Genomic DNA, 27,572 nt, shown 5'->3' with positions numbered 1-27,572 from the left:
CATCAAACAGCCCCAAGATTTAGAGAAACACAAGGAAGTATGGGTGGACCTAGCAGGGGATGGAGGGTGCATCTATATGACATGTACTCTTGAGGAATATGCATGGCAGGGGGAAAGTTTAAGACGTGGGTGCCATGCCTGGATGCTAATAAAGGGCACCCCTGCATGGGATGAAGCAGTAAAGAGGGCAGATAAATGCAGACATACTGGAGGAGAGTATTTGTTACTTAAGGAGTAACAAAAGGGGGGAGTGTTGGGAGGGAGATGGTCTATTCCGACCCCCCCTCACCACTCTCATAAGCACGGATCACACTTGTACCTAAGGAGGAGACGTCCCCCCCCTCCGGCCCAACTGTAATCTGTGTTGATTACTTATTAATTTCTAACCAGGAAATCATGCAATTATACTTTACTAACACACAACTTTTCCATTTTGGATTCTCTGTTAGATGCCATCATTATTAGGCCTGAAAATGATCTCTAAAAACCTGTCTCTCACCTCTGCCCTGTGCTTCACACCACCGGCCAAGGCCCCCATCCCTCTGCCTCCTGCCAGCTTTGCACAAACACAGTTCTCACAGAAGTCCAGCTATTCATTGTTGCAAACCTTCAGTGCCGTCCCAGGACAGATTAGCTCATTGCACTGTGTGACACCAGAACAGGCTTCTACATGACAACTCATCCATCTCCACTAAACCTTGTGTTCCTTCCATCTCCCACCCTGCTAAGATGTAAACTACCAGGCCCATGCCCCTCTGCTCTTTGATACACATCTGGCACCCTGTAGTGACCCAACGAAGACACCCCCAAGAGTCCTGACCCCAGAAACCCATATATATATATATATATATATATATATATATATATATATATATATATATATATATATATATATATATATATATATATATATATATATATTCTTTCTAACCTTAATACTGCTCTACTCGTATCATGAGGCACCTGGGTCAGGGATTCTACGTTTATGGGTACCAGGGTGCAGAGGGTACAAGGCCGGCTTAGAACTTGTGTATGAACTCTAATAGACACCCACATTCCTACCTGACTTTACGAGTGTCATTTGTCACATGCTCTCAAAAGATGTTTATGCAAGATCAGTTAGTCAGGGAAAGTGTCATTTTGATGGTCGGACCTTCACCTCGCAAAGATGAGCCCAGCAAACCCACATGCTGCAGGAGTGATGGCTAAGCACCCACCATTCCCACAAGATAAACACATATGGATCCATACCGCGCTGACAATTTGACCAAATCAAGCTGCGGGATTGTATATTGTAATGTGATGTCATTTATGACGCTGAATGCCTTTTTAAATGTGCTGCTTGTGTATCTGTTGGCAGAGTGCTCTCTGGGCAGCAGAGTTCTCTGCGTGCACAATTTTCTTTATATAAACTTTGCTCAACTTGCAATCTCTCTCCTGGTCTCATTCCCTAGTGGGGTGCGTCCATTATTCTGATTTTGGGATATTTTGTTGAGGAGTGGGCACCTTCAGTAGGATGGGGAAAAGAAAGAACATGTTTGGTAGACTGAGAAAGACGAGATGGGTAGGATTTGTGGGACAAATGACCTATGTGGTAGGACAGACTTAACCACCACCCTCACAGAACGTAAGGCCCCAACTTTCCATTTCTCGCCAGTCCCCCAAGAAACAGTGTTCAATACAATAGGGAAATTGAAAGTGTCTAGTTGCAAAGGGGACAACTTCCCGGCACACCTAGTCAAACTATGTGCCCCCACCCTCACCCCCATCATTACCAATTTCGTTAATGCATCCTTCAACACGAATGTGGTCCCAGCCAGCATCAAAGAAGCCTGGGTCACACCCTTTTTTTTTAAAAAAACAACACTGGACCCTCTTAATCCAACGAATTATAGGCCCATAACCACAGTCCCATACCTTCTCAAAATTATCGACAAAATAGCGTATAACCAAATACAAACCCATCTCGATCAGAACAAACTCCTAGGAGATAGACAATCTGGCTTTAGACTTAACCACAGTACTGAAACCGCTCTCACCTACCTAAAAATCCAAATAGACCCCATCAGAGACTCAGGAAAAAGGGCTATATTGTTGCTGCTGGATCTGTCAGCAGCGTTTGACCTTGTAGTTCATGATAAACTTTGTGAAACATTAGCTAAAGACTTCAGCTTCTCCAACAACGCCACCCTCTGGGTCAAATTGTTCCTATCTGAACGTACATCCAGAGTCGCCATTGGCACAGAGGCGGCAGACCCCATAACCGTCCCTATCGGAGTACCGCAGGGTTCATGCCTCTCCCCGACCCTCTACAATGCCTACACCAAACTCCTATTCTCAGGGGTGTCATCTACACTAATTTAGCAGATGACACCCAGATCCTTATTCCCATTTCTGGGGATTATACCCAAGACACCCAAATGAATAATACAATCTACGCCATCATTCAAAACTGGATGGCACTAAATAGTCTCTGTCTCAATGATGAGAAGACAGAGATCCTCATCGTAGGATCCCAAGCTAGAATAAGTTCTCTTCATACAGACTACACTGACATCAATATCAATGGCACCCGGATACCAGTACTTAAGCAAGTAAAAACTCTCAGTGTTTATCTAGATGCTAACCTCACTATGAGCAAGCACATCTCAGCCTTCTCTTCCTCCACAGCAAACACAGCCAAACTCATTGCCCTCAGCTGCCAATTCCTGACTCCTACCAATTGCATAACCCTAGCCAGAGCCTTGATATTAACTAAGCTCGATTACTGCAATGTACTTCTACTAGGAACCTCCAATGCCAACACAAGCAAACTACAAATGCAGCAGAATAAATCATTAAGAGCAGCGTTAGGCATCAAGAAATCAGAGCACATCTCCAACATTAGGAGAGAAAACCAGTGGCTACCTGTCAAAGCCAGAATCATTTTCAAAACTCTATGTGTTGTATACAAATGCCTCACCAATAAAGCCCCCAATTACCCCAACAAGGCCATTAAGAAAAAAATACCAAACAGAGTACTGAGATCAAACAACAAGGCTCTATTGGAAATTCTGCGGCATAAAAGTACCAAAGCAGGAGGGAACAGCTTCAGAGTCCTCGCTCCCACCCTATGGAACTTCCTACCCCTCAGAATTAAATATGAGGAAACAATGGTAAGCTTCAAAAAGTGCTCAATACTTGGCTATTTAATGAATACTGAGGGACCAGGACACCCCACCTATATCCTGCCCACACAGGTCCACGCTCATTCCTATGAAGTATACAGGGCCTACCAATAACAAGACTGTTTTAACAAATTGTAACTAAACCACTGCTTAGAGCCATGTTGGCCATATGTTTTATTTGCACAAGTGTAACATTGTTTAATTAAAGCATAAGATGTCTGTAACCTCGCCGTGATACCTAAGGGTCTGGGCGATTAACAAATGTAATAGATAAATAAATAATAGGGAAAAGGTGTTAAAAAAATGCCCCCCACCACTCAGGACCCCCCCCATCCAGGTGATCCTTCCCCACTTTATCCACCCCCAGGAACTGGATACAATAGCAATGGCCATGTACTGGCCACTTGTATGACAGATCCACTGGAAATAGCTAGGGAGATTTCTCACACGTCAAATTGGCAGAGTCCGAGTTTTCCGATACTTCATCATCCTGAAATCTCTGCCGGCGCTTCAATGAACGCGACTAATTCTGCAGCCTTCTGCTGAATAATTTGAAGACATTCCCAACTTGTCACAAACTCAAATTTACCTTCTCAATTCATCTTTATCACTGCTGATCCAGTATGAGTCTCTCCAGTTGTCTGGTCAATTTGTGAAGAACCATCAATAAAAACAACCTCCCCTCTCCCAAGGGCATTCTCTCTAGCCTGGGAAATATCTTTATAATTCTCAGTACATCTTCTGCAAACATGTACATAACCATACTCTCCTACTAGTTCTCCTATAAACATTTCTGGATTGACTATCTCACATCTACACATTTTAATTGCAGGGTTAGGAATAATCATCTCATACCCTGATGCTCTTTGTGTGGTCAATGTACTTTTGGGTTTCTCTAAGATCGCAAATAACGCATGCTCTATAAACAATGTTATTGGGCACCCCATTGTTATGCTAAAGTCTTTTCAATTGTGAATGCAGCAGCAGCAGCTAAAGATTGCTCACAGGGATAGTGTCCCTTCACAACTGGATCTAAAATCCAACTATAAAAGGCCTATGGTTTGTGTCCATGTCCTAATGCTGTCTTCTGTGTGAGGACTTCATTCCTAACTTCACTATTTGAATGGGAAAATAAATACAATTATTCATTGTAATCTGGGATCCCCAACACAGTGGCTATACTGATTGCCTTTTTTAATTCTTCAAATCCTTCAGTCATTTCATCTGTCCATGTTAGTGTGTTCTTGTCCACGTGTGCTTCTGAAGTCCTTTTAAAAGTGGTTGAATATATGTACTGTAATCGAAAAGCCAGGACCTGCAATAGTTGCATAAGCCTAGCCATGTTTGCATTTCTCTCACTGTTTTAGGTGCTACGGTTTTCATGATTGCTTCTGCTCTCTCAGGTGTCCCTTTCCTCCTTTCATGAGATATCAACTGTCCAAAATTACCTCTTTCAGATAATATTGCAACTTCTCCTTGTCTGCCTTGTATCCTTTCTCTGAGAGAATAGTCATGAGTTTAACTGAATTTTCTCTGAATCTTTCTTCTGTCTCACTGCACATGAAAATGTTGTGCACTTACTGAATTATTGCACTTTTCAAGTTGGACATTACCCAGGTCAATCTGGAGGAATCTGTTAAAGGTTGAATTGGACTCACAGTACTCCTGGGGCAAATGAGAATGTTTCAGGTGGTATAGGAAAAGGAAGGTCAATCTTGTGAGTCTTCATGAAGAGGAATCAAAAAGAATGCATTTTTCAAGTCTACAACTGTGAAATAGTTGGCCGTAGATGGGATGTTACACAGTATTGTCGCAAGATTTGGAACTAAAGGAAACTCAGCTTCAACAATTGTTTAGGGGCAAAGGTCCTGTATGAATCTCCACAACCCCTTTTGCTTTCCTTAAGGGGTAAACAGCCATGTTAAATGATGAATTTGATGGCACTAGTATGCCTTGCTTCATTAAACGGAAATAGTCTCAAATATGCCTTTATCCACCTCTCTGGACACGAGATATTGCTTTGCTCATGGTAAATGGGCTCCTGGTTTTAGTTTAATTTTAGCTGCACCTATCCCTTTTAATAGACCCACATCATATGGGCTTGTGGTCCATAAAATCTCTGGCACTTTCTCTAATTCTTCATAAAAAAAATAACAGTTTTCTTTTTACCAACACCCTTCTCTCATATGTTCCTATATTATTTAATTTGATCCAATAAGTGAGACTTATAAAAAACTGTAGTTCATCGTCAAAGTAATCATCTATAAACAGTTCTTCGTCTGTCAGCCTATGCACGTCACTGAGGGCTATCACTGTCCTCCATCCTCTTCCTTCATCATCTGTCCCATGACAGATCACCCTTTCATCTCTGAACACTGCTGCTTCTAACTCTAAAGGGATAATCTGCCCCTCCTCATAGTCCATGGGAACATCTGGTCTAAACAAGGATTAATCAGGTATCCTCAACATTTTACCTATCAGTCTGGGTAAACATGACAATAAAACAGTCACTCCATTAAAAATACTGCTGGATGTAAAGGAACTCCTTGTAATGCCTTCTAGCTTGTAAAGGCTAATATACACTCTCCCACATTCATATAGTGTATCCATGGAGTACAACACACTATTCCTTCATCAGAAAAAGATATCATCATGTTAAGCTTTGTCATCAAGTCCCATCCTAATATATTAGCTGGTGTCTGACTAGAATATAATAATGGCATTGACATATTGTGTTCTCCTATAGAGATTGGCAATTTGTCTGTGAAAGGAACTAAGCTCATTGCCCCAGGGAATGCCTGAGCATTCATGGCAGTACCTGACATTGGGTATTTTCCTTTGCAGAAACAAGAATGAGTGGCACCAGTGTCTGCTAGAAATTAAAATAGCTTGCCTCCTATCGTTACCCTGACCATTGGAGGTCTGGTATCACTGATAGTACTGAACATATCAGGTTGCTCAGTGGGCTGTCCTATTATGGGAATAAATGCATCACTGTACCTGTGAAACTCTTTCCTCCTGTCACAGTCACACTTCACAATTTGTGTGTGGGTGCTTGTTGGGCTCCTTGGGTCATGTTCCATTGTGGAACCACAGACTGTTGTGTCTGTGCTTGCTGCATTTGCGCCTGTTGTGCTTGCATGGGTACTGGTTGTGATTGCCCTTGTGGTACTTGCATTTTCAGCAGTGCTGGCTGCATCTGTTGGGGTTGCGGCACATATGGGCATAATATTCCTGTGGATCTGTATTATTTCGTGGAGCATAACCCATTGCCCCTTTTAGAGCTCACTAATTCCGTTGCATGTCTCTTCTATTTTTGCATTTCCTAGCTATATGTCCCATTCTTCCAGAATTCCGGCATTGTTACGCCTGTCTGCCACTAAATTCTCCTCTTCCCTGACGATTTTGAAATCCACCTCATCCTACTCATCTAAGTCAATTCCCTCTTCGTCTTAGCCAAAGGTTGTACCCACTCTGGTCTGTGTATTACCCTGTGTTATTTTGCTGTCCTGAATGCATCTCCTGTGTCACCCCTGCTTCATTACTCGCTATTACTGCTCCCTTTATGGCTATTTTTGACAACTTTTTCTGGACTAACTTCGCTTACATCTGCTTTCTATTCTCATTTTTCTTTTTTTATTCTTCTTGTGAACTAATCAGCAGATGATTCTCAATTGTATTTCTGCCCATGGCTTTGCTTTCATTCACACCTGTTTCTTCAATTGCTGTTGCAATACCCCAGGCAGTCCCTGTCACAAAATATTGTAAAATAATGCTACAGTTTTATCCCACAGTTCACAAGTCTCCTGCAACCATCTATCTTGAATATAAGCAACAGGATCTTCATCCTCCCCCATTTTCCTAGTTGTAATCACACCAATATCTGATGAGTAGGATATTGCACTCTGAGCAACCACCATACCTCTGCTCTGCAATTATTAAATGGCACTGCATCATGTATCGTGTTTTGTGCAGTCACACCTGCATATCCTGCTTGCTTCCAAATATCATCAGCTCTCTCACCTAGAATGGCTGCTAGCAAGCCTTTTACATCACCCATAGCTAGCGTCATTCCTGATGTCATTCTCTCTAACTCATAAACCCATTTTCCCTCACCCGAAGTCAAACTCAGCAATTAACATTTTAAATTGTCTTTATCCATCTGTGGCCACGGTATATATTGTTGTTGTCCTTCCCCCTTCTCCAATTATGGGAATTGTGAAAATGCCGGTCTATAATCATACTTGCCTACTCACCTAGTCTTCAAGGCAGAGATAGCCTTGTCCATTTGTCTCCTTCCTGGTAGTAATTTTAATCCACTTACATTTGGTGGGGATACATCCTCGGTACTGCACAATCGTGCTTGTGGGTGGTCAGTGTAAGGTGTTGGTTCTGGTGTTTTTGCTTTAGGGTCTTCTAAATCTGACCATGTAATCCCTTTTTCTACACTTGATTCTTTTGAAAACCCAAATGCGCCCTCTCTTCACGCCTTCTCGTTCTACTCCCTTTCTTCACCCAACACCATTATGCCACAACTCGTGTCACTATTGTCATTTTCCATTTCATCGATATCTAACCTGTTTAAGGATAATGTTCCGTACTCATCTGTTATGATGTTAATGTTAAAGGATATTTGTACTGCACACTATCACCACCGGAGTGATCCCCCGGCGCTCTGGCGGATCTGAAAAGGAAGGTGGTGGGTGGGTTAGTGGGAACGAGCAAGATAAGCGCAAGTGAGAAGTGATGTGCTGTTAGCAGCTCCATTTCGGTTAACACTGTTCGCTGAGCTTGGCAGTGCTTTCCAGTCGGTAGCCGTTGTGTGCTGTTGTGCAGAGCTATTTGTGGTTGTGTTTGGTTAGAGTTTAAGAGGTGTGAGGTGTATGCAGAGGGGTGAAATTGTTAGTGGAGTGGTTATTCACCTCGCTGTCTATAAGTGATACAGGCTAAATTTCCATGTTCTGTCTAGAGGTTTGCGAGTGAATATCTCTACATTTCTATCAAGATATGGCACTTGCTAAAATTCACAATCTTGTCTATATGTGATGCATGCCAATTTTTACAGTAATATCCACATGTGGCTCTGGCCCACATTCAAAATTCTGTCTAGATGCAAAGCAAGCTAGCATTCACAATTCTATCTAAATGTGGCATTGGTAATATTCCCCATCTAATCTACCTTCAGTCACCCTAATAGGGATCCCTCTTCGTTATCTTTGGTTTTATGCCTGTATTTATCCCTCATTTGCCTGTATACATTCCCAAGTCTTTGCACTATGTCTTGTGTGTCCTGCCAATCAGCCCATGCTGATCTCAGCACTCCTTGCAGCTCACTACGGCGCTGTTGTGACCATTTCTCTTCCTACAATTGTTTTTGTACATTAATCAGCACTATGCTTCTATGACATAAATATCTCATCATCTTTCAATACCGTACTTCTGTTAATTTCTTCTTGTATTCTCCTCATCTCCCTTAATTAATCTTCCTCTCGCCTTCTTTGCAACCTACATACTTTCATTATTTGGGCTTCTATCTCTTCTCGTTTCATCTCTTCTTAGCTTTCCTTTTCTTTCTTTGCCTCATATCTTCTTCGTTCTTCCATTCTCTTGCATTCTTTCTCTCTCCTCTTTGTGTGCTCTTTCCTCTTCCTTTTCTTTCTTTTCACACTATACTCTCTCCTCTCTTTCTTGAACCCCATCAATACCCTTATCGTATAGCTTAAGTAATATTTGTCTTCCCTTCCATTCATTCTGTGGTATTGTTATTCCCTTTGCTTTATGCTTTAATTATTTCTGTTTACCTGCTTCCTCCTCTATCTACATTTTTCTGTCTTGTCTGCCCTTTCTCTAATCTCCACCGCATTATCTCTGCTGCTATAAGCGGGGGCCCACACGGTGGATTAACATACCCCGCTTCTGCTTTTAAATCCTCTGAAGGGTAAAATTCCTTCTATCTGTATCTACGCTCATATCTTCAAGAGGGGAAAGGGTAGCCAAAGATTTTACATCCTCTCCTTTATGCTGATTGACTGGATCTTCTTTCTCACTCTGTTAAATCTTCCATAATTCTAAAATGGGCAGTCTGTTCTGTATTGTTTTCCCTTATAGGTGGCATGCAAATATGTCATCATATGCCGCAATATTGTTTTTGAAAGCGAACCCTCCTGAGGCGATGGCATGAGTGTCTTATTGGTCGTTGTTAAGACTGATTTTCTATACTCTGGCCAGGTGGAAGAAGGCCAACCTATATTGTGACAGGGACAACTCTGGGAAGCTGTACCCAAACCACTTTATGTAGCAGTGACTGGCAGACTAGGCTATGCTCGTCAGAGGTGGTGAGCTTATAAGGTGTCCACAGTGAGGTCACACAATTACCCTTCGAAAGGATGTATAAAAATTCAGTTATTTATGGTCAAAACACACTATAGAAAAATGACTACTAGCAAGTAGACTTATCACACAACATTATTAAACTAAATACATATATACATTCACTTTGTTATAGGGCATAATACACTTCAGAAACTCCTGCAAACAAAAGGTCAGACAAGTATTATCCACAAAAAGATCCACAGAGATGATCCCCGACTAAAATTGTCCAGCCCTATGTTGCCTGGGGCCTTTTGCGCAATAGTTCAGGTTACAGTTCCACAGAAGTTAGGATGCTGGTAGGGTCTCTGGGGTCCAGTGAAGTGTTCTTAGGGTTAGGGTTCAAGTTAGACTAATGCCCAAAAGTAACACCAACAGTGAGATGTCTAGCACAAGCAAGCAATGGCAAAGGCAATATTGTTATAATTAAGCTTTATTGACTTGCAATAGGTGTATAGGGGTAGGTTAGAAACTCTGTAACTTACCCCCATACTATGATTCTTCCACAGACTTGGCAAAACAAAGGAAACGTGTCTGATGGTGTTTTCCCCACCAAAAGTGGCAGTCCTCGATTCACAGGGGTTGCAGGTTTAAACTGATCTCCGGTTGGTGTATTTCACTGTTGCCAGGACACTTGATAGAATAATGCAGAAAAACTCAATGCCGCACCCCTCTTAGGATTGGACACAGGTCAGGTAAGCTATTTCAGACTATGGTCACTACAGCAGGGTAACACAAATGGACTCAGCAGCCAAAGTCAGACTTTTACTCCTATCTTGCATCCTCTTGATGCTAGGGTGCCAAGATTTCACAGGATGTAGTTTTGTAGGGCCAGCTGAAGACCCCCCCATTGTTTCAAGCCAGAAATTGCTATGGTCACACCGGCAGCACATTAACCCAAAAACAAAGCTGGTCAGCCACAGGACGGTTCCAGGGCACTTCCGAAAGCTTCCTTTGGCAGGGCACCAAGCAGATGTCAGGAATGAATGGTCCCTGCACTCCAAGGGTTGTAGCTCCTTTGCAGGACTACTAAAGATCATGAGCAACAGATGGCTCCTCTAGGACAGCAGCAGAAGTTGGTTGCCAGGCCTCCGTCAGTCAGGTCTCAGGTTTCTTCGCAGGTCTCACAGCTGGATAGGATACTTTGCTCCTTCAGGTTTCTCCGGGATCTCTCAAGCATGGGTGCAGGGTTCCTCTTCTTATCCTAAAAGCCAGGTAAGAGCTGCTGCCCTCACAAGCCAATGGCAGGATTAGCCCACACACACACCACAGCAGTGGTTGAATCAGAAACACTGGCATGACCATTCAAGCATACCACTGAGACACACTGAAACCAGTTTGTTGTTTGGGATCAGATAGACCCAGCCCACATCCTGCCAGCAAACACACACAGCCCTCCAGTAGCCCACCAAATGTTTCTGCCTTCCCAGACACTGGAAGTCCTTATAAGAATATTCATGGCCTCTTAAGCCATGAAGAAGGCTAAAGAACAAGATGGCAGAGAACAGGTTAGAAATCTTGTTGCAAGGCCATGTTTGATCAGTAGCCACAGTTAGTAGCCAAATGCACTAAACACAGTAAACCTAAAACGAAAATCCCCCAAAAGTGGGGAAAAGACACTGCTGCCACCAGCCTAAACTTTTAGCACACCTAGAGTAACCACACATCCTCTGATTGTTAGTCCAGGGAAAAACAAATATGTACTGCATTGTACTGCAGTCTAAGCTGCATTGTACAATGATAAAAGGTTACCACAAGTGATACAAAAGTAACCAAAATTAATAACATAATAACACGACTAAGGGAAACAAGGTTTCCAAGTACTCACAGCCTGAAGGACATTTCAGTTTCCCCATAACTTATGAGCAAATGCCAGTGTAGTGAGGTTTAAGGCTTCACTGCACACAGTTTTGGGGTTCCCTAAAGATGGAAGGAAATGTGCAGTAAAGAGAAATCTTTCCTAACAGTCGTGCCTCAGACCCATTCTGAATGATATTTCCTTGTCTTCGCTATATATCTCGGCATTGCCCTGCATAAATATAAAAGAGGTCCCCGCCCATGATGACGAGTCGATTTCAGTTGTCAATACTTACCCGTTCTTTCATTCACCTCTTTATTTTATCAAATATACCACACCGATCAATTAGCGCAGACACCATCAATCACTGTTTATAATCCCAAAAAGAAAATATTTTAACTGCTTCCTTTTTTATTTAAAAATCTATGCACTAATATTCTGTGTACTCCTTTGCTTATACTTTCTATCAAGTTGTATTATCTCATTCTTGTATTATTAGTTTTATAAAAATGTCTTCTTTATTTATGTATTTATTTCCTTTGATTGGTTCTTTCCTGATTGACTTCAATCTCTGGGTCTAAATGTTCACCAATCTCCTTCATTTTTTACTATTGTTTTATATTTATTAGTCTCAACACAACAGAAGTTTTATATTAACATTTTTATAAGTCCACACATGTGCACTTTGTAATTTTACTGCGTTTGCCTTCCTTTATTTTAGTACATGTATCCCTTTTCCATTTCACTCAATTTTGGAGTTTGATATGCACGCTTCTGCAGGCCTTGCCTCAGGAATTCTTAACACACCTATCTGAAGTTTTTACTTTTGTGCGTACCCTTCTGCCTTTTGGAACTAGTAATTTAGGTATCTACTTCCCTTCATAACACCCCAAGCCCCAAAAAAGTTCTGTTATTTGTATAGGTTTAATTTACAACACAATCCCTCCCCCTATTCTTTCCACCTTCATTGTTCTACTTAGATCCATGACTCAGCTCGAGTTCCTCGTCAGCGACTCTCCCTCAGCTTACCAGTTCACCTTCTGTCGACGGGTCACCTGCGTGGAACGGACAGGAATATCATCAAAGGGGGAGGTGCCAACCAAATCTTCTTGCATGTGACTCTGGATGCCAATCTCCATAGTCTTCTGTCTACGGCAGTAGCAGCCAAGCATCCAGGGGTCTGGAACTGGCCTAGGTCGATTGGACCACAACGATCTGCGCTGCTACCAAAATGTGCTCTAGCACCTTGAAGGAGCTTTTGTGCTAGATGGAATTACAAATAGTGATCTTAGCACAAATAATCGGACAGTCTCAAAGAATATGGCAAAGCACTACTGCGCCCAAGCAGAACGGGAGTAGCGGGGGTGTCCATCAGTCTCCTTCGGGGCAGTAATAGGAGTCAGGGTTTGCGGGTGTGTCCCCTGCTTACCATTGTGGTAAGTGGGGGACAAGAAAGTTTCAAAGGTTTTTAAAAAACACTCTACGCCCCTTCAGTTTGCAAGCCCACATTTTCAGAGGGATAAGTCCTCCCACTTGAAATTAACTTATCTACACATTTCAATTTCTTTACTTAAAAACTCTAACATGGAAAATATGTTTTATTTACAGTTAAGCATAACAACATGCATGTCTGAAACGGTCTACCTATGCCAGACCTAATGAAATGAGTCCCGTGTCTGCATGAGGCTGCAGGTTCAAATGAGGTTTTTCTTGAAATGATGACAGTTATCAACACAAAATATTATATACAGATATCTAATTTAATAAGCTATCATCTCCCTAAATTTCTCTTTCGTGACATTTTCTGGGACTTTTCTCCTGAGATTTAAACCAACAAAAAGGCCTTATTATAATCTTTACAGTGAAATTTGTCACATTACTATGCAACATAGGGTTCCTGAAAAATTAACATATGATTTTCCATTTAAACTTATGGCAATCTCTAAACATATATGAACATTATGTTGTGTTTCCCCACTTAAGATGAAATCGGGACATCTGCTCCCTGTGTTGGTTTTGTCTGCAATTAATCCATTAGCATTCTTTCTCCCAGGGCAAATGGATCATCAGTTGCTTCTCTTTTAGAGCAAGCCCCAACCCACCATACATTTCTTCTTGGTCACTGTGGTGGGTTCAAAATATGTTTTGGATAGAAGATAGGGGGAAGGTCACTGTTTGAGAGCTCTGAGCAGAAACTGAAGCCATTGCTCCTGAAAAGAAACATGTTATTTTACATGTTACAATTGTATTTACGCTTGATGTTTTCAATACTTGACCGCAAATCATATGCAGATTTCTCCAGCATCAGGTCATCAAGGTTCATCTTTAAACTATACTTTATATTAAACTGGCACAGACACTGGAGTTGCATTGGTAAACAGATTCTTTCTATCCCAGATGCAAATGCCATTCAGACATATGCCACACTTAATGTTAGAGTTCCTTCTCTCAGCTTCTTTCAAAACAGTTGTGACAAGCCAGCTATTTCCTTAATATATGCCTTCAAATCTACTTCTGCAGAGTTGTTTAATTGTCCATGTCTCTGGTTTGAAGTTGCAGAAAGCACACATTTGCCATGGTCTCTATTTTATCAAAGTAAACATTGTTTTCCTGTTTTGCAGTTTGAAAATGAATTGCTGGTCTTTCAGTCTGCCTGTCAACATTGTGTTTTCACATTTTCAAAACAGATTGTTCTGCACTTTTAGGCCCAATGTAGACAAATTGAGTTACTTTTTTTCTGAGGTCTGTCTTTAACCCCATACAATGGCTGCCAACCTTTTTGGTAGGGGTGCCAATCTAGGCTACAAGGTAGTATTGGCAGTTATCCTACCCTGGCCTTACTGTCCATATAATGCCTTGCTGCTACAGCTGGAACATTAAGGTCCTATATCTATGCCTTCCTTCCCTCTCATAGCCTTACCTGCAACTTCAACCACTGTAAAATATTGATATAGCAGTTTGGTGATTGAAAGGCTAGAGTTACAACATCTTGGTGGTTCACAGGTGGTGGCCTTCTATATTAAGGAAGCTAGAAAGTCAACCACTAGAAAGGCTGATAAATGACACCGGCAAACACTTTGTGTCCCAAAAGGGGGTTTTCCCCAGCCAAAGCCAATACCTTTCAAGTCTTAGATTTTTTGAGAGACATGTTCTTGGTAGACCTTTAAATGTCCTCTATCAAATGTCAATGGGCTGCATTGAGAGCATCCCGCTTCAACTGGGAGGGTGTTGATCAGCTGGCAACAATAATCCTAAAGGTATTTTGAAGTTTTGAGAATTAACCTTACAGGTTAGGTCAATGGTTCCACCTTGTGATTTACTATTAGTGCTTCGGGCATTCCGGTCTGGGGGGATAGCATCTTAAATTCCTTACAACCAAGGTTCTGATTTTAGTAGTGATCCCCTCAGGCAGAAGGATTGCAGAGATAGGTTGTCTCCTGTTTCATCAGCCATATTTGCTTTTCCATGCAGATAATGTGATCTTGTGTTTCCCTTCCACCTTTCAACTGAAGGTAGCTTCCCAATGCCATATTATCCAGGATCTCATCATTCCAGTTCTCTGGGTCACAGATGGGAAGCTGGATTATCTGGATCAAGCCAGTGCACGTTTGTACTATTTAGAATGTACTACTTAGCCCCGTAAGGTGGATTCCCTTTTTGTTAAGCATGGAACAGCTAAACAAGGGATTAAGCCTCCCAGCACATTTAGTAAATGGAACAAATTGTTTATATCCGTAGCATATGCAGAGGCAGGACTGGCTCTGCTGGGGTTCATCAAGGGAAGGACCACTAGATTTGCTGCAGCCTCCTGGGCAGATCTGCGGGGGGCTTCAATTGAGGAGGTCTCTTGAGCAGCAGCATGGGCAACTCCCATTATATTAATGAGACCCTATACTCTTTTGGGGGGTCCATCCCCAGACTCTAATTTAGATCCAGCAGTTTTGACCACAGTTTTTCACAGTCAAGTGGTATATTATGGGAAAACAAAATAAATATGCAATCTTTTTTTCACTGCCCAATCAGATTGTGTCTGGCTGTCTTTGTGTGCAGAAATGAAGGAGTGTGCCTGTGTGTATGCTTAGTATCTCCTCAATGAAGTGAGGACTTTGACAAGGAAGCTGGACCAAGCGGTAATGTCCCAATTACGTACCAGTGATCTCCCTCCTAATCACCGCCCACCCTAGCTATCCTTTTGGGGAAACTTGGCAAAAACCAGCTCAATGGTAGCGTTGGGAGGAATCTTGTAATGCAGGTAACAGAAAACACCAAACATATATAAACATGGAGGAAGGACTAACGGATGGTTTGGAAAGTCTGTCTGGAAAGGTGGCACTGCAATGAAGTACGGACTGTGACAAGGAAAATCCAAACTCTATTTAGAATGGACATCTTAACCCCATCAGTTAGATGCCATTTTTGTAACACATGGTATGGCTAAACAAGGGATTAAGTGTCCCAAGGCATTTGGTAAATGGAACAAATTGTTCATACCCACAGTGTATGCAGAGGCAGGGATGCCTCTACTGTGGTTGATCCAGGGAAGGGCCACTAGATTTGCTGTAGCGTCCTGGGCAGGGATGTGGGGGGATTCAATAGAGGGGATTTGTAGAGCAACAGCATGGGCCACTCCTACTACATTAATGAGACACTATAAACCTTTGGTGTGTCTATCCCCAGTCTCTAATTTTGTTTCAGCAGTTTTGACCTGAGTTGTTCACAGTGAATTGATGCATTATGGAAAAATAAAATAAATATCCATTCTTTTTTCACTTCTCAATCAGACTGCGTCTGGCTGTCTTTATGTGCCGGATTGAAGGAGTTTGCCTTACAATGAAGTAAGGACTGTGACGAGGAAGCCGGACAAATGGGGTAATGGCCTGATTACTTAACAGTGATCTTCATTACTCCGAGTCTGGATCTTCCTCCTATTTCCCTCCCAGCCTATCCATGCTTTTGAGCAAGCTTGGCGAAAAACTGCCTGATAGTAGGGTTTGGAGGAACCTTGTAGGGTTGCTAAATGAAAACACCAAACATATGTAAAGATGGAGGAAGGACAAATGGATGGTTTGGAAAGTCTGTCTGAAGAGGTGAACTGCACTGCAATGAAGTATGGATTGTGACGAGAAAGATCCAGACTCATAGTAATGAAGATTACTGGTCATGAATGGGGGGAATACCACCTCCATATTGAATAAAATGAGACGTTCCCTTCTCTCGTGATTTGGGAAGAGTTTCGTAGAAACACCCCATTATCCACGATATTTTTACAAAGTTTTTACAAATGAAGGAAAGCAGGGCAAGACTTTGGCATTAACTTTTCAAGATATTTCCAGATGGGCTATTTGAACTCTAAGCATGATAGGTAGTTGTTCCTTTAAACAATTCTCTTAGTCATGTGTATATTGAAATCAAGGGCCCTGAAGAGCATAATGCAGCCATGAACCATGAATTCTGTTGGTGAATTCCTACCACAGATCAAGTCCAGAAGAAACGTTTCCTGAAAAGTGCTTACAACCGTGTTGGAGAAGGAAAACGTGTACTCTGGGAGTTCACCACTGTTGAAAGTGGGGGCGTAGAGGAAGTTGCCACAGAGATGGGAGAGTCATGGCAAACAAGTGATACGCTTCTAAAAAGGGTAAAACAGCTGTGCTAAAATAACACTATTTTAGAGCGATGACTTGGAAAGTTCACATGTAACGTGTTTTAACAAGCTCCCATATACATCGTTGTAGTTACACGCTGAGCAAAAAAGAGTGCGACTATACATTTATATTCCCCATCCTAAATGGAAGATTACGAATGCCAACAGGTAAGCAATGGTGAATCTAAAGCATTCTCCTGTGCGCTTTATACGTCTTGTGTCAAGACTGAAAGGAACACAGTGAAGGAAAATGCATCCCTCCATTTTCTGCTGAACTAACATTCAAATATCTAAAAACATAATAGACAGTCTTCATTACCCACTCACTCCTGTATCTTCAGCCCTTAGCATTATGATTTAATGGGCTTAAATGCACGCAAGCATCTGAGCTCGGAAGTGCGTCTCTTAAGTGCAAAGATTTGAAACAACCGATCACTGCAGGTGCAGGTCTTGTTCTTGGTTTCTCCAGAACGAGGATCCGGAGAGGCCAAGTTTTGACACATTCCGGTTACAGGGACTTCCAGCCCAATTCATGCATTCTCTATCAGGATTTTCTAGAATGAAGCTGTAGGTGTCCGAAGTAAGTGAGAATATCAATTATTTGTACGGATTATATGTTCATAAATCAAAGGACGGTTGTGTTTTTTATGTTGCACATCATGTATGTGCAAAGGACTTTTTCCAAACTTGCGCTTGGCAATACTGACTGGATACACTGCAGACGTTCTCGTGGAACAGGCTAGTGAGTATACATAAAGATCCCAGTTTTGTTTTCAAGACGAAATGACACACTTCCTGACTTTGTCATTACTTTTTTAACACATATTATGTTTTTACCATGTCTTATCCTAGCGAGGACACAGCTCAGGCAGCGGCCGAGCTCCATCACGGAAAGCACCCGCCAATGGCAATGCGGGGGAATCGTGCATGCGCAAGGGGGAATCCCGCGCTCAGTTGTTGCTCGTGCGAATAATTAAGTCAGAATGAAACCTCCTCTGGCTCCGTGTGATTCCTCATTGACCAGAATTAATTCCAGTACATCAAGTGCAGTTACCTGCTCCTTCACACAGGAAGAACGTGACAATTGCAATGAGGATGGGATGTTAGAGACTCCCTGGTAACTGAATCCTGAGGCCCTTGCAAGGACATCCAATCTCCAAAATGTCAGAAGGTGAGCGAAGTGAAGAGGATGTGCGCAGTGCAGAAGGTTTTCGCTGACCTTGGCCCCTTGATATGAATGATCAGCAAGTGCTAGCACCCAGCTGACAGAAATGTCTACGGAGATTGAAAATTACTTGCACGCCCATGGTTAAAGCACGCCTGACAAATTTACCAGAAGGCTGTTAGTGAATCTGGTCGGAGATCAGGTAGAAGACATTATACCCATGTTCCCGCTAGAAGATGTCAAGATTTACACAGGCCTCAAAGATGCGCTGAGCACGTACTTCAACCCACAATGCAACATCAACCATGAGAGACACCTCTTTAATACAACGTGCCAGCTGGTAGGTGAATCGATGGACGCCTTCCCAACTTGACTTTGCAAGCTGGTGGTGCACCGGGACTTCCATAAATTCACTAACAAAGAGGCCTTCCCACTAAGGATCATAGCAGAATGTCTATCACCGTCATTCAGAAATAACTTGCTCCCAGAACCTCTCCCATTGGTCACTATATTGCAGATGGCCAGGACAGAATACAGGGCGGACGCACTGGCCCCACAGATTGAAACCTTTGAAGTGCCTGGAAGAGAACAAATTTACCAAGTCTCGCCAGCAGCCCAAAGCAGACATGCTATCAGCAATGTGTCCAGGGTACCTGTTTTATCTGGAAGATTCTATTAGTGTGGCCTACTATTCCCCCATCAGGAAGGAGTGAAGTGTCTGCCATTCAGATGTGCATGCACCAAATGTGGCTGGGAAAATCACCTGGCTGTTGTCTGCAACTCTCTCCTCCTGGACGGCCACAGGGGTACAGCTCTACACCACCGAAACAAGAGTTCAGTACACGCAGCAATGGCCCAAGCGGAGACACTAGTGTGAGGCGAGATCTTGTGCGATACATCAGACAAGTGACTGGAAGGTCCCCATCACCTTCACCCCCCAGAGAAACAACTCAGCATGACTATGCTTAAATGATGAAAGGCATGACGTCCCCGCACAAAAGTTACCTCAACTTGCTGGTGGGAGAACACCAGGCTAAGTTCCATATTGACACCGGCGCCACTCTGAATATCTTGCGCATGTCAGAATACCGTAAGATGATGTTTCCTCCCGACTAAAACAGTGCGATCTGAAAGTTTTCCAATTCGCAGCATGAGGGTCTGTGCAAAACCATGGTAAATTTTCCAAAAAGCTACGATATAAAGAGAAGTGCACCCATGCCGAGTTCCATGTGCTACAAGGAGAAGTCCCTGCGAGCAACCTACTTGGTCACTCCACGGTCATAGAGATGGAGATTGTGGCAGTGATATATACAATGCAGCACAGGTTCACGGCTAGGCAGATGATCCCAAACTTATTTGAGAGTATCCGATGCATCAAAGGAAGCCTTGTGACACTCCACATTGACAAATCTGTACCACCTTTTGCTCAACATCCGAGGAGGATTCCAGTACACCTGCAACCACTTGTGAAAGAGGTGATACAATGTCTACTGAGCGAAGGTATTTTATTTTATTTTTTTTATTTTTAAAGCGCTCAGACAGCCCGCGGTCATCGAGGTGCTGTTACAGGAATTGATTTTTGTTTTAGCTGCGTAATTGTTTTTTTTTTGTTTTTTGTTTGTCTTAGTTGCGTATTTATAACGCGCTTAAATACCTAGAGGTTTCTAAGTGCGGCCCCGGGGATCGAACCTGCGTTGCTTCGTGTAGTCTTGATTCCAAGGCGAGAACGTTGCAGCTGAGCTATCCTCCCGGTATAATAGAACCCACCGATGGTCCAACTCCATGGGTTTCTCCCATAGTCGATGTTCCCAAGAGAGGATCCACAAACAAGATAAGCATATGTGTAGACATGTGCCAAGCAAACAAAACAATTGGGAGTGAGAAACATCCATGAATGCACCTGAATGACATGATCAGCTTACTGAATGGAGCAAATGTGTTCTCAAAGCTTGACCTGACTAATATATATCATCAGATTATGATAGATGAACAATCCTGATACATCAGCACGTTTGACAAGCTAATTGGACTCTTCAGATACAAGAGACTCAGCTTCTGCATCTGCTCGGCTGCCGAAATATTTCAGAAGAGCGTGCAAAGAGTGATTCGCCACGTGAACAATTGCTTCAATTATAGCAACAACATCTTAATCTTCGGGTCACTCTAGCACAGCATGATCAAGCCCTCTGACAGGTGTTACAGCACTGGTGGAAGCTGGTTTAACACTTGTGTATCTTCCACAAGTCGCATCTCCAGTTCTATGGACATGTCTTCTCACAAGAGGGCATGAGCCCTGATCCGAGTTAGGTCACTGCCATTTCAGAGATTTCACCCCCCAAAGATGTCAGAGAGGTCAGGTTGTTCTTGGGGATGGCCAGTTACTGTGGACGATACCTTTGAGACTTTGCAACCACCAGCGCTCCCTCAAAGAACTCACCAAGCAAGGCAGACCATTCCAATGGTCACAACAATGCGAAGATGCATTCATGCAAAGTAAAAGTGACATTGCATTAGCAGAACACATGGCCTATTTCGATCTGAACTTATGTATGGCGGTAACTGTCGATGCCAGTCCTGTTGGTCTGGGAGCAATTCTAGCACAACATCAACCGGGCGAGATTCTCCCCGGACACTTATTGCCTATGCCAGTAAGGGCCTTTTGGAGGTGAAGACTAGATACTCGCAGCCTGGAAAAGGAAGGTATCACCATCGTCTGTGCCTGCAAACGTTTCCAAAAATTTCTCTTGGGCAAACCATTCATGATTGTCACAGATTGTCACATATCTTCAGGCCTTACTGACCATCTACAGAAGTTCTTGATGCAAGATGCCTCCATAAATATAAAAGTGGGGCCTGAGGCTACAAGATTTTGACTTCATTATTGTTCATAAATCGGGTAAGGAATACCACCCTTCAGACTTTATGTCACAACATCCACTGGCAGACAACTTCACTGACAAGAGTCTGGTGGAGGAACGTGTTAACTTTCTGATGCAGCACAGCCCCCACAGGGCAATCACACCCAAATCATTCTGGACTACACTAAACAAGACATCACACAAAAGAAGGAACAGAATTTAATGCGATCTGGGAGATGGAGAGACCTGCACGGCACCAGTGTGTACGTGATGATCACTTCGCCACAGAAATTCATGCATTCAAGAACATGAGAGAAGAATTGTCCATAGTGGCGGAAGGACTCATCATGCAAGGACATCGAATTGCGATTCCCATGGACCTACGATAATCCGTCATATGGTTGTATACTAATTGACCTTTTCACAGTTGACCTCGGGAGAATTGACCTCAGGAGAATTGACCTAATTTAGAAGGTCAATTAGGACATACATGCAGGGGGAAAACTCCCCAAAATCCCCCCACCCAATCCAAAACCTCCTACAACTACCCACCCAATCCCCTTATATTATTTATAATCCAAAACCAACCCAATACATATATAAAATAACTAAAATAATATAATGGCCAATTGTGCAGAAGTTCAATTAGGCCCACTATAATTAGGTCAATTGTGCAAAAGGTCAATTTTAAAAGGTCAATTTGGGTAATACCCGTCAATATATCTAACACATGATGGACACCACGGAATAGTAGCCACAAAAATACAAATAAAAAATACCATGTGGTTCCTGGGGCTGGACCAAATGGTAGAGCACACAATCAATGTATGTCACCTACGTCAGAGTACCTCCAGACTAAATTGTTCGGAACCCCTAGTGATGTCGAACATGTATGAATGACAGCTAGTCATTATGGATAAATACTCTTGGTTTCCTCTGGTGCACCTGATATAATCTATGGCAGCTAGCACTGTCATACCAGTGTTGGACAATATCTTCTCCACGTGAGGGATTCCAGAAGTTCTGAAGTCAGATAATGGTCCACCTTTCAGCAGTCTGGAGTTCGCAAAATTCATGCAATATATGGGCATTCATCATAGAAGAATTACTCCACTATGGCCAAAGGCCAAAGGCATGGCGGAGCTATTCATGGGCAGTTTGAAAAGAGTTGTCTGACAAAATGAACTAAGGCCCATGTCACTCAACCAGGCCGTGTGCAATACGCTGAGGTATTATAGAAACTAAACAAATGGCACCACCGGAAAGTGTCCCTCAGAATTACTGTTTGGCAGAAAGACAGACTGCCTCAACTCAAGGATGAAGTGAGTGACAATGTGAGGCAGATTTGAGAAGTGGATGCCCGCAAGAAGCAAGAGATGGAGTACTCTGACAACAGAAGGCAATCAAAGAGCTATGACTTATAAATAGGTGACAGTATAAAAAGATAGATTCAAGATTCGATCCAGAGCATCTGACGATCTCTCATGTGAATGGAACGGTTTGCCCCCCCAGAAAAGTTGGTACTCGGAATGTCTCTTACTTCAAGTTATACAAGGAAGAAGATCAAGAAGAGGAAGAAGGCTCTGCTGCACAATATGAAGAGCAGACAAGAGAAGAAGCAGGAGAGACAGGGGACAAGCAGGAGGAACGTCAACCAGGGCCACCAGGTGCATCAGAAGACCTGTGCATCTCATTGAAGAGATATGAGGACACAGAACCGTAAGTGACTTTTTGTTTGCCTGAAGGGGGATATGTTGTGTCCTGTCTAAGACACAGTTAACCGAGCGGCCAAGTTCCATCAAAGAAAGCACCCGCCAATGGGAATAAAAAAGGCAGGTTGAACGCTCCTGAGGCTCCATTTGATTACCCATTGCATTGTCATTCACCAGAATTAATTCCAGTACATCAAGTGCAGTTCCCTGCCTCTTCACAAAGGAAGAATCCGACAGGCCATTTAAGAAATGTTTTGGCCATTTAGGAAATATGTTCAGCTACTTTTGCGCAATTTAAAAACCCAATACATACATGGAAGAGTATAGTTTTAATTCCAGCTTTCAAAATATCACAGTGTGTGCATGACCTGCACGTGTCGGTAATGAGGGTTACTAGAGCCTTGTTTTACTGTGGCATCTCCTTAAATTGCTGAGTGCTGACATTGATGGCTCTTATTGGGAAGCTCCCACCCTACACTCTCCCACCCATCCCATTTCTCCCTGCTCTAGCCCAGTATCACATGCGATCACAAAAGGCTCTCTCAAAATGGTCACACAAAGAGTTCTATTTACTGATGGATGTTGTAAATAAATCGGCGTGAACAATCTGAAGCAAGACTTAGGCCCTCAATACAAGTTTCCTGGTGCAGTAGAAAAGCTGGTAAAAGTGCCAGTAATTCCGGCAACGACACATTTCACTCATATACCTCCAGCAAAGAGCAGGAGGTAAATTAGGCCCCCACCGGCATATAAATTCCAGTATTTCCTGCACCATAATTTCTTGTGCAGGTAATACCGGCAATTCCCTCCTTGGAGTCCTTTGGAACTCCATGCAATGGGGGTTTCCCATGTGTTTCCGCTGCTTGTAATATCCCGGTAATACTGGTATTCCTGGTGGTGGCAATGATAGGTGAGTTTGCCGGTATCATGCCGGAATTACTGGTGTGATAATGGCAAACTCATAGTGAGGGCCTTAGTGTTGAAACACTGTTAGAGCATTGTTACCATGTTATAACTCATCCACACACAAACACAATGCTTGCCTTTAAACCATGACGGAAAAGGAAGGTGTGGATGTTGTACTGTATCAGAGATACATTGAGATGAATGCGCTTTGATTATAACATGTGAGACTGTTAAAAGAAGTAAACCTGTTTAGGAAGTGTGTATGCTGACCCCATTCATAGGGTGTCATCCCCACAAAGCACTCAGACAACTTGGAGCTAGTCCATTTTGATAACATAGGGTGCCCATAACCAGAGGAATCATGAGTAAAATCCATACTCTGCACCACTGGAAGGAACATTGTCGTTGGGGCAGTGTTGTATAGTTCATAACGAGATAAAAAATATTTTTTATATGGGTTCATTTCTATCTAATTTTACTTACAGGCCTTAAGGAAAATTATTATTGAAAACCATCAATTATCTTTAATTGGCATACAGTTGAAATGTTGCTTTATTAAAGTACCCACCTTTCATTTTTTTACATTATGCAATTATATTCAGCACCGCAGCAAACAAGCTTAGATGTAGGGGTTGCTTTGTCTTACTGTCACCTTTTGGACTATAATGCAATTTTCCAATGTAACCAGAGTGAATGCAATTGACATATCACTTAACTCAAAATTATTCCTACATCAGGTGTGAGTTGCTGTTGCAAAATGCCACTTGGTGGTGGTTTGAAAGCCCTAGCATTTTTTTTATTTTTTATTAATATAAAATGATGCAGGAATTTCTGTTTCTGAAAGCGCAGTGTGCTACAAAGAACCTCATCCCCCCTTTCATAAAACATCATAGTGGATCCCTTTGCCTTTTCTGCATCCGTCTCTTGACAGCTGCAGCTTTTGCTCTTCATTTGCACATGGCAGGTTCAAAGGTCACATCACTACCAGCTGCTGTGACCCAAACTCACTCTAGACAGAGGTAGCATTTCAAGGTTTGCTCTTCCAATTGAAAATACAAAAATTGTCTGCCTTAATCAGTTTGGTGGTATGGCAATCTGTACATGTAAGCTATGCTTGGTTGTGTTATGGTGACTAATGAAAGCAAACAAGTATCAGAGCCACAGCAAATCAATATCATGCAAGTTTCAACCATGTGAGCAGTGTCCCAACTATGTCAGGGCAGTGTGGATTCATGACTAGCTGTCTCCACTCAACCCAATACGAGAATAGCCTGGATGCTGCCTCTATTGATTCCCAGGGAGGTAGGACAACACTTCCCTTCAAGGACCAGGACCTTTCAGTAGAATGTCTTCTTGAAGTCATAATTGGCATAACAAAGCCAGCCTTCACAAAAAAGCAGAGTGCCACACACCAAAGGGCATTTGAAGTGAGCAGGCATGAGAGAGGGATATATTTAGCAAGGAATGGAAGGTAAGCCTGAGAAGGGGACCCACCATCTTTTCTTTCTGTCAGGGCTAACTTCTTTTTTTCTGTCCCATTCATTTCCAATAGGAACAGGCACTCTCAGTATTTTAATGTATTTTATTTTATTTCATTGGTCACTTGTTAGGCCCTTATACAATTAGCAAAACTGTTGCAAAGTTCCAACAGGGTGGGGACAGGGGAAGATAGACAATCAATTACAACAGAAATAAATAATTGAATTAATAGTACAAACAGATCATGAGAATAACAGGCAGGGGAGATTAACCTACTTTGCCTTGTGGGTGTTCGAACATGTTGCCTTGTGAGTGTTCGAACATGCAGGCGCAGAGGGCAGGGGGGTAAGGGAAAGGTGCTGTGGTGCTCATGGAGAAGTGCATGGGTTGAAGTGCTAAGAAAAGAAAAGGAAACACATAGGGTGAGCCTAAGCAAGTGAAGTATAAAGACAGTGGCTAGGATGAGAGATGTGGGGCACAGGGCCCCGAGGATACATAAGTGTCAGTCATGCTACTGTATGATTAGCAGGAAAGAGAGGAGGAGAAGGAAGAGGTAAGGAGAAAGGTCTTGCTGCTTTTTCAGAACTTAAAGAGGTACTGTTCAAGACGCAGAGGGAGAGGGAGGCTGTTCCATAGAAGGGAGCACTTTTAGGAGAGTGATCGACCACCAGCTCTCTCTTTAGCAAACCGCTTAGCATGCATGGAGTTGGTGCCAGAGGAACGGAGGAGTCTAGAAGGAGGCAATTTGGTCAGGAAGCGTTGAAGATAGAGTAGTTCCCAGCCCCAGATAGCCTTGTTGATGATACAGAGGGATTTGAATTGAATCCGTGCTGGGAACAGGAGCATGTGAAGGCTTTCTAGGGCAGAAGAGATGCAGTCTCTGGGCCTGAGGCCAAGCATAAGTTTTGCTGCCCTATTCTGGGTAGCCTGGAGGGGTCACAGTAGTCCAGCCTGGAGAAAACTAGAGACCAGGTAACAGTGAGTGCATGGGGGAAGGTGAGGAAGGGTAGAGTTCCTTTGAGAAGGAACAGCTGTAAGTGGGACTTCTTGACAATGTCTTGAATATGAGGGATGAAGGAAAGGCAGGAGTGGAAGATGACTCCAGGATTCCTGGCTTCAGAGAAGGGGGCACAGGGATAGCCCAGGGAGGAAGGCCAGAATGAAGGGAAGAAGTAGGGTGCAAGGGACACACTAGGGAGAATCTCTGTTTTGCTCATGTTGAGGCAGAGGTCATTAGCAGTGCACCAGGCCTAGATCGCAGAGAGACATTCAGGGATGAAGGAAGGTGCAAGGACATCACTAGGAAGTTTGAAGAAGTGTTGTGTGTCATCCGCATTGCACTGGAAGTTGGGGGAGAAGGAGGGAATGAGATGTGCCTTCAGTGAAAGGTATATGTTAAAGAGTATGATGTCAGAATGCAATGATCTCTTGTTAAATCAGCTGGTATTGGGCTCCTTACCACAGAATTGTGTTGGATCATTTCCCTGTGACATGTTGCCTTCATATGGAAGAGATCTACCAATCCTTCCTTGAGTCTACTTTGGCCATCAGGAAGAAGAAGAATACACCTTAGGCCTCAGCCGTAGAGGTTAAAATAGAAGGCGTCCAAGCCATGTGAAAGGTCTGCCCCCAAACCACCCTTGGGGGGTATAGGGGTGAAATGCTCTAGACCAAGGCTTACCACTCTGCCAGCTGCATGGAGCAATGCCTTCACTAAAGGAATCCCTGCAGGTGCCAACCAAACTCCCTGTACAGGTGGAACAGAGCAAGAAGTACTCACCTTGCTATGGATCCCTTTGATTTTGTCTCCCTTTAACCTATACATCCCAGAGCATCTTTAATCATGATCCACTATTTCAAACCCTCTTCTTATCACTTCTACTATGTTCAACACCCTTTGAGCTGACACAGGACAGGTGGTCCTGATGTTTGCACTCTAACATAACGGCTAACTGCTTGTTGCAGTTTAATCCACAAAGATTCTGGTGTGGTACTTTGCCAAGGAAATTCTCAAACAACCCAAATCACAGCTTGACCTTCGAGAGGGCAACTGACTCAAGCACTTATTAAACCTTCTTTAAGACATTAAACTCCCTATAGTGAATGCAGACTCAGCCCAGCTAAAGCCATTGTCTGGCCTCCAACTCCACCACTACTCGAATCATTGGAAGACATTGGGCCTCATTATGGGTCCGGCGTTAACTGTGCCGGTGCTACCGGTGGGTTGCCGCCAGACCTGTAAATATTTACTGGCACCTAACTTCCCAGTACCACATTGAGATTACAACCCCAGTGGCCCGGAAAGTCAGGCGCCGGTAAAATGTAAGTCCCAATTCGCATAGAGTCTCAAATGACTCTATGGGAGTGGGGATACGGAATGACCGGCACTGTTGCTAATGGTGCCGGTTCTTCTGTGACTGGTCTGCCTTCCAAGACCGCTGTGCCCGGCAGGGTCATACGTGTTGGGCAGCGCGGCT

Source organism: Ambystoma mexicanum, chromosome 7p (genome assembly GCF_040938575.1).
Source record: "Ambystoma mexicanum isolate Mex_15411 chromosome 7p, UKY_AmexF1_1, whole genome shotgun sequence".
In the NCBI taxonomy this organism is placed as follows: domain Eukaryota; kingdom Metazoa; phylum Chordata; class Amphibia; order Caudata; family Ambystomatidae; genus Ambystoma; species Ambystoma mexicanum.
Note: the sequence above shows the minus strand (reverse complement) of the source record.